Raw genomic sequence first — 9,307 nt, 5'->3', positions numbered from 1 at the left:
GCTGGGCCCGTGAGCCGTGGCCGCTGAGCCTGCGCGTCCGGAGCCTGTGCTCTGCAATGGGAGAGGCCATAGCAGTGAGAGGCCCGTGTACCAAAAAAAAAAAAAAAAAAAAAAGAATGTCTTCTGAATGCTAGGTTTCCTTTATTGAGTGTATCTGCCATAACAGAAGTTGCTCTGGAAATTGTCAACTCCAGATGGGGTCTGAGGACCTCCAGCACTGACTCCACCTGAGGGCTGGTCCGAAAGGTAGAATTTCAGGCCCCACCCACATCCTGAATCATGATCCCTGGGAGATTTGTATTTGTCCCAGAGGCGCTGAGCTAGAACAGCAGCTCCACTCCATGTAGCACCTGCCATCCAGAGAGTCTGTCTGTGTGGTCTTCATTCACCTTAGTATTGAAGGCACGTCTCTCCCTGTCAGTAGTCATCGGCCTCCTATACCTCAGGTCTGCTACCCTGGAGACCAACTGCCTCTCTCGAAGGAGGAGGCTTCAGAGTCCCCAAATTAAATTTTCCAAAGACCAGTCAGTCAATATTTTGAGTTAGGCAATCCCAAATTGGTGGAAATCTGTCCAGCTGCATTCCCCTGATGTGGTCAAAGCAGAGAAAACCAGAAATGTAGTTTGATTTATAGAGATGACAAATGATGTCCGAAATGGCTCTTTTCCTTCTTTGTTTTGGATTAAAGAATGGGGAAAAATCAGAAATGTAGGTCCTAATGATCAGCCAAGTCATCCAAATGAATCTGAGCCAGGACAGAAGAGTCTGCTGTTCCAGGGGCTCCTGGGGAGCTGAGCTGGACGAGTGAAGAGGGGGCGCTCAGTGGCACTCCTCCCATGACAGAGGCGAGCTCACTGTGGAGGGTCATGCCAGCCTCACGCCACACGTGATCGCACCCTGCCCCGTCAATGACTGTCCTACAGCTTGAGCCCAAGTCTCCCACTGGGTGTGCTTGTTACCTTCACAGAAGGATTTAATTGTCAATTCTCCTCATGAAGAAAACCAAACAGACCAAAACAGCCTCATATTTCTGTAATGAGTAGATGTTCTGGCTCATCAGCTGTGCTCCTTCCTTCTCCATTCCCAAGCTCACGGAAGGTCTGTCTTTCCAGGGCAAATGCAAATGGCTGGCGCCTCATGCTTCTCCTGCGTGCTACTTGCACCTTCACTCATGAGTTAGCTCCCTTACTCATTTGTCCAACAAACATTTATTATCTAGTGTTCATTGAGAATAGCATTAGGCTCTGGGTACATATGCTCCTGTCTACACAGAACTCAGAGACGAACACGTGGATAGACTATTGAACAGCAGGTTTCTGGGAAGAACTCTACGTTAGAAGGTGAAGCTATAAACACTTCTTTAAGAGAGAATACTAATTTATTAATCTAAAGGATAAGGTTGTTATTAGAGGTGTTCTGGCACATCCATTCAAAATAAAAGATGAACATTTGACTTGTGTATAAATTCAGTCATTCTGAAGACAGCTTACTTTCCTCTCTCCAGAATACATCAGCCTCAAACCTGATAATGGTAACTTTGGAAGCAATGCAGCATGTCTGGTACCTGCTCAGTCGTTCTGACCTCTTCCATCACATGCTGTGCCATGGTACAAGAATCAGGCCAAGTGTGGCCAAGTGGCAGTCCAAGCACCACAGGATTGTGCACGAGTTGATAGAAATGTGTCCATTTTGGGGGCTGGAGCAGGAATACTCGTTGAAGGTGATGCAGCAAGAGCCCAGGGAGAAAGCTGTGTTTATTTTTGGTCACTTAATTTCTCAAAGGGGTAAAAGGGAAAAGCAAGGTTCTTGGTTACAAGCCAAAGGCCCCCTCCTGGCCAGCTTATGCAGAGGAGGAGTTCATTGGCAACATATTAGGTAGCTCACAGAATGCACAGGAAATTTGCAGAACTAGGCTTGGAAAATGGGAAGCTGGGCAGGGGGAGCCAGTGAGGGTCAGGTCTCAGGAGCAATCGGGTCAGCACATTGGCATCAGTGCCACCCCCTCCAGAGCAGGGCTCTGGATGTCAGCATCACCGTCACCATGACAACTACAAGTCACATCTGTGTCACTCCTTCCAGAGTCCCCATCACAAGCATTCAATTAACCCAGCCCAGGTCATGTGTCCACACTGTATCTGCCAAGGGGTGGAGAAAAGCATCATTTGGCAACTTCCAGCTCCTGTAGTAGGAAGTGGGACCCTATCTCCCTCCAAGACACGTATTCTGCAAGGTTTATTCCCAAATAAAATGGTGTGGGTGCTGGGCAGCCAAAAATATGGCCCATGTCCACTAAAAATCATAACTTTAAAGTTGTGTCTATCTGAGCTCTCCTATCCATGCCCCTGCCTGTGGTAAGAGTGTGAGGAAGGTTAGGTCGGCCTGGCCATCTGCACAGGGAAGGAGACAAGGTAGCATTCCAAAAGGTGGCATACAAGTTAACACCCTGCTTGATACAGTTACTAGAAACCCAATCCGAGTTCACTGAAGCAAAACAGAATATTACTTTAAGAGTATGGGGAGGAGTGTGTCTCATGGAGCCCAAGGGCTGGTAATTGCTAAGACTTTGGCAATGACACAGTCCAGTGACTTGAGTGCTGTCGGGATTCTGACCCTAATATTATTATAATTAATGATAATATTTGTGAAGCGATTATTATGTCCTTGCATTTATTTGTACAACAACTCTGTGAAATCTGAACTAAAATCACTCCCATTTTAGAGAAGAGGAAGCCTGGAGATGTTAGGGCATGTGGCCAATGTCACCCAGCTAGTAAGTAAGACAGCAGTTGAACCCGGAGCCTGTGCCCATGACCCTCGCCACACTGCGTTCTCCTGTCTTGGTGCCAGACCACCGTCTTCTGTCCCTCAGCTCCACAGACCCCGAGTTTCACACCTGTGTCCATTGGCCTAAGGAGAGATCACACTCTCCTGTGTCCCAAGTCCAGTCTCTCAAGAGGACAACTGTGATTGGCCAGTAGGTGCCAGAGGTAGAGTCACCCCCAGTGGCTCTGCCATAACCAAGTAGATGCAATGGGTGAGGGCTGGGGGCTTCAGAGGCAGGGCAGCCGTTCCCAAAAAAATAAGCGTTGCTGGCAGCCAAACACTTGTTAACTACACATTTCGACGTTGCCTCCTGTGTGGCTTTCCATTTTTGCCTTACTTTCCAGCAATTTACAAATAAATTTAATTTTCGAAGGCAATGACTAACTCATTCCATGTGTCTGGGAACACTATTTTTCTGCTCTCTTTTACAGATTTACTTTCTCCTTTTATTATTAAATTCTTTTCAATTTTGCCATTTCACGCTATGCTTGATTCTTTTGGTAATCCGTTTTAGAACTTTTACGAAAGTAGATGAGGTACAAATCATAGATTAAAAGAGAAAAAGACCGCAGAGATGTGCTGTCCAACATGGGAGCCCCTAGCCACATACAACTATTTAAATTTAAATTAAATTAACTAAAGTTAAGTAAATTTAAAATTCAGTTTCTTGGTTACACTAGCCATATTTTAAGCTCCCAGTAGCAAGCACACTATAACAGCAAACTCTGTATTATAGAATCTTTCCATCGTTGCAGAACATTCTACTCACCAGTGTTGCTGCAGAGGGTTGTCATAATGTCATGGACTGTCTTCTGAAATAATGAGCTCCCTAACGGAAGCGGTTCGCTGACCAGGACCGACCCTTCCGCTCCCACGGGGCTGTGAGTTCCAGCCTCTTCTTTCCCAACACTATGCTTCCTTCAGATTCCTTTCTGAGTTGCTCCCATATTCGTTTACTCAAAGCCAACACTGGAATCATGTAAATGTGAGTTATTTCTTTTCTACAGTAGAAAAGGTATACAACTATAATGGAAATTTCTTGCGCTGGAGGGACATTTATTGCTGATACTGAAAATTTAATGCACTTGCTTAATTAGAGGTGGGATGGAAGGAATGTATGAGCTGGAGATGCTCGTTAACAAGATGAATTGTCTGCATGTGGAGATGCTTCCAGAGCCCAACAGCAGAGGCTCCGTATTCTCCATCGTAGGGAAGTTTCCATCCCTCCTATTTTTATAACTGTCCAGAAAAGACAGGCTATTCTTGATGAAAGCTGCTTTAAATCTTTAAAATGGTTTTGTCCACATTAAAACAGAACTCATTTCCATTCAGTGCCAATCCGCAAATTGTTTTTACCGCCCCTTGGTGCCAAGGGGGGTCACAGCTGCTCCTGTTTAAGGTAAATTCTGTCCTAGAGAGGGAGGAGTACCTTTGGAGGCAGCTGGGTGATGCGGGAGAGAGTTCCCCCTACGACTGGTCAGAGGTCTTGTGAGGGTGGAGCTGCTTGCCATTCCTTGTTTGTGTGCTGAAAAGAGGGCAGGATGTCCCGAGTGTCCCTAGCTAGAGAGGTTGGGCCCCAGAGGTGGGACCTTGCAGCTCACCAATGATTCTCATGCCCCAAGCGAGGCATAGAAAGAGCCGGGTCTTTAGACCCCAAGGAACCACAGGGGCTGGGACAATGTGGCCTGTGGGCTGCAGGAACCTGGAACCCTGATACAAATCAGGACAGAGCAGATGCCCAGTAATGATAATGATTCAACTGCCCATCAACTCAGAGGAAGGGGGACTTGGAGTCACATTTAACTTGATTTAAGGGACTCTAAAAATATATATTTCTTGTGCACCTGAGTCTCAGGACTAAAATTCTTGCTTGCTGCGGTTGGATATGCTAAGTTTGGACATAAAATCCGAGGGGCTGGTAAGGACAGTGTCTGTGTGACTGGCAGGGGACACAGATGGCATTCCAGCAGCCAGGACTGAAGAGTTGCTTTTCACACTCTGAAAATTTGACACGGACTCACTGTGGGGAGGCCTTTGTGGATGAGCCTCGTCAACTGGCAGCCCCACTGGGGGTGAGAGGAGCTCAGTTTCGTTCTGCCAGGTCTTAAGTTAGGATAGCATGTGATTTCACAATTGATTCAGTTACGTTGCATGTGGATTTGGCTAAGTGGTAGATGATTAGTATGTATTTTTTATTGTTTTTTTCTTTTTTGAAAAACAATGACTATTTCCTGAATTCAAGCAGAAGCTTTTTAAAATGACCTCCATGAAACTGATGGGCCAGATTAACTATCCATTTTCTTTTTGAAGCATACTGACCGTAATGGACTGAATGTTTGTGCTCCCCCAAAATTCATATGTTGAAATCCAACCTTCAATGTGATGGTGGTAGGGAGCCCAGAGAGCTCTCCCCGTCTTTTCCCCATGTCAGTGTACAGTGAGAAGACTGCTGTCCTTCAACCAGGAAGTGGGCCTGCACCAGAACCTGACCATGGCCCTGATCTCAGACTTTCAGTCTCCCAAACTATGAGAAATAAATTTCTGTTGCTTGTAAGTCACCCAATCTATGGTGTTCTTTACAGCAGCCTGAGCTAAGAGGTTGACTGATGTCCACAGCTCATTGAGGGCTGGCGGCTGGTACTGCACAGGCTACTGTTTAGTGCGCCCACAGTGTGTTGTTTGCTTCTTTCCTAACCTGTTAATTCCAATTGATTGTTTTCCGGTAATTACACAGTTTGACCAGATATTATTAAAACTAGTGATACACCAGTACACAAAGAAAGAGGGATGTGCTGCCAGTAAAAATTCAGCTTAATGCTTTGGAAAGACTCAGTGAAAGAAAGTCTATTTAAAAAGCATTTGCTGAATTATGTTTGATGGTTATCAGTACAGCATCTAGAAGGATTCTTGAGTCAAGATGCTTTGTACTGTCTTTAAATTCTCATCTCACTAAGGAAACTAAGTGAGACAATACAGAGGATGCATTATGTGTGCGTGGTTTGCAAAGAAAGGAAATAATACAGCACTCTAACCAGCAAACCCATATTCTAAGAAGAGGCATTGGGTCAATAAGAGGATTGGTGAGTGAATATAGGTTTTAAGTTCCCTGTTACAATAAAATGTTGGCTGCGTAAATGTATCATTTGCGCGCATGATTCTCCTTTTTGTCCGAATGGATTATCGCCCTCTACTGTTAGCAGTGAGGGATGCCAACCGTGATTTGCACGGCGACCCCACCCACGGTTTACTTTCAGAGCACCTCCTTTCAGTTAGAATGTGCAGGTAGGTGTCCGGTTACAATGGGGCTGAAAACGTAGCCGCGCTCACACATCAATATAACGAAATTATTTTACATCCCAAGTATTTTCATCTATTTATTTTCAACTGTTTCATCTATTTATAAAAGAATGTTTTATAATTGAGTGATGAACACCCTCATCCCATCCCCACACGATTTTATTGCCTTTTAATTACACTCGGTAATATTTAAGCATAGATGTCGATTTAAAAGTCGGTGGTCTTCAAAAAGGACAGCTGCTATTCTTTGGTGCCACTGTTCACAGTGACAATGTGAAATAAAATAATTGTATGGAAAGGTCCAATCTGCCTATGAATGAGAAAAATAATGTGTGCGACAGACAGCTCTCTCCTCCCACATCAAGGGACTTGGCAGGGAGTGGAAAGCATCTTTAGTGGAAAGCGTCTTGAAGGGACATCCCGGATACTGCGGGAGACCTGGCGAGATGGCGGCGGGATCCTCCCACCTCTGCGGCAGCTTTGCAATCAATAACGCAGGGCTCTGCGGCAGCGCTGCGCCTTCTTTCTTACCCGCCTCCCTCAGCGGGGCGGAAGGCCAGTACGTTAGTCCATTGCGCCATCTGTCGTCTATCAGTGTTCATTGCAGGTTGGGTCTGGAAAACTGCAGAACTGCAGTTCTGAACATCAGAACTGAACATCAGAAACTGCAGTCTGAATTGTGAGTGGGGCAACGCTTAGCCTTCAAAAGGCGACCTAATGTTAAAAGGCAAAGAAAAAAATGAATGCCGTGTTTATTCATTTGCCTGTAAAACGAATAACTTAAGTCTAGAAACTCCAGGTGCCAATCATGTGTACCCAGGCTATATTGATAGGTCTCGTCAGTCTCCACCCTCTTGTGACTCGGTCCAGTAGGGACAATCCATATAAACGTAAGTCCAGCTAAATCTGAGGTTCATGTTAACAACGAATAGATTTTTAATATAAAATATGTCCCATATATACTAAAAAAAATAATTGGGCATCCTATCATTATTATTACCATTCTTTTTATTAGCTAAATCTGGCAACCCTCCATGGAAACACATGATTGCAATACAGGTTTTACACGGCCATTAGCAGTGCACGAAGGGCTTGAGGACCTTTGTTCAGAGGTGCTGGTTAAGAAGGCTTCTCAGCAGAGAGTCACTAATGCGAATGGTTCACCAAACCGGTGAACAGTGGGCGGGTTTCTCCTGGTAGAACTTCATAAGCAAAGGCAAGAGTCTGGGGGAACACACAGCACAGCACACACACAGCATTTCTGTGCTGTGTAAGTGCAGGGGTGAGGAGGGGACAGGCCCGCGGGAAGGCTGCTGCATCACAGAGCGCTATCAACCATGCTGGCCAGGAGGTGGATTTTATCCCGGGTGCAACGGGGAGTAAAAGAAAGGTACTGAGTAGGAGAGTGACTTGGTCATATTTGTGTTGAAGGAAGATAAATCTGCAGCAGTGTCTAGGATGGACTGGAAGGTTAAGAAGCCTAGAGGTGGGGAGACGTAGAGGATATTGTCCAAGGTCAGCGAGCTGGTAAGTAGCAGAACTTGCAGTGTAAACTGGGGTCTGCTGGCTCCAAGTCAGCCAACGGGCCTGCCCATCTAATTGGATTATGATTCCCACGTGCAATCATTTTTAGGCTCAGGAATAACACCACATTATGCACATTTTCCTTCCCTGAAAGATGAGCTCCACCCGCATTTGGAAATACGGGAAATACTCGTCCTCCTCTTCTCTCCCTTCCTGCCTCTCAGGAGGCCCCTCAGCTCCTGCATCTGATTAACTCAGCCCTCTTTCCCACACAGGGCTCCCCCTGCAAACCCGTCTAACAGGGCCAAGTGACAAAGTGAGTTAGATCCTCTGAGGTAACCTTGAGGGCCTTGTTTTTCTTGGGCCGCAGCCTGACTTTCTGATGCCCTGGAATGAGGGCACCTGCTTCTTTTCAAGGAGACTCTGCCATGAGGCCCACGCAGATGGCAGGGCTGGCGTTCTGCGGTCGTCAGGGGCTGCTCGTTCTTGGACCCGGTTCACTAAAAGCTGGACAGGAGGCCAAGCAGAGCCTGGCAACCCTTCCAACCTGCGCTCTGAGGCTGGGGCACTGGCAGCACCTTAGCACGCATGGTGCAGCCCCTCAGAGAGTGCGCAGGTGCTGGTGAACTAGGCTTGTAGGTCAGTGGGGGAAGAAGGGGGAGCAAACTTGCTCTCCCGGGCATGTGTCGTGAAATTCATGTCAGGATCTTGAGGCTAGAGCTTTGCAAAAAAAAAAAAAAAAAAAAAAAAAGAGGGGGGGCGCGTTTAACAGAAGATACACACGTAGGAAAAAGGTACACGAGAAGTGCAACAATTAGTTAAAAAAGGGCACAAAAGGATGCAGTGGATAAATTATGCAAGAATAGAGACATGCATAGATTTGGTAGCTTTAGGGCGATTTTAAAAGGAGTGCTTTTAAATAACCAACAAGTTTTTATTGAACACCTGCCATTTGAATGCCCTTCAGCACCGTTGGGCTGGCAGTAGCAAGTCAGTTGGAAGAATCCCTGATTAGAGATCCAGTTGCTGTGGCCCAGGCAGAGCGGACGGAGAGCCAGAGGAGATGGGGAACCAGCAAAGAAAAAGTTTAAAAAAAAAAAAAAAAAAAAAAAAAAAAGAGGGGGGGCGCATTTAACAGAAGATACACACGTAGGAAAAAGGTACACGAGAAGTGCAACAATTAGTTAAAAAAGGGCACAAAAGGATGCAGTGGATAAATTATGCAAGAATAGAGACATGCATAGATTTGGTAGCTTTAGGGCGATTTTAAAAGGAGTGCTTTTAAATAACCAACAAGTTTTTATTGAACACCTGCCATTTGAATGCCCTTCAGCACCGTTGGGCTGGCAGTAGCAAGTCAGTTGGAAGAATCCCTGATTAGAGATCCAGTTGCTGTGGCCCAGGCAGAGCGGACGGAGAGCCAGAGGAGATGGTAAAGAGGTTCTCGGCATTGGTTTTGGTTCTGAGGCCTGTGAATTTTCAGGGGAGAATACGCACTCTAGGAGAATGGTGATTTTGTGAGACTTATGGTGTTCGTGGCAAGGATGAATATGATGCCACAAATCCAGGCGTGTAGGAAATATCCGTGTCTTCATTTTCTTCGAATTCAAATTTTAATTTGATTAATTTTAATTAAAGTTAAAATTTAAATTAAACCTGGCTC

Source organism: Lipotes vexillifer, unplaced genomic scaffold (assembly GCF_000442215.2).
Source record: "Lipotes vexillifer unplaced genomic scaffold, Lipotes_vexillifer_v1.1 scaffold463, whole genome shotgun sequence".
Lineage (NCBI taxonomy): Eukaryota > Metazoa > Chordata > Mammalia > Artiodactyla > Lipotidae > Lipotes > Lipotes vexillifer.
The sequence above is the reverse complement of the archived record's forward strand: the minus strand, read 5'-3'. Positions refer to the sequence as shown.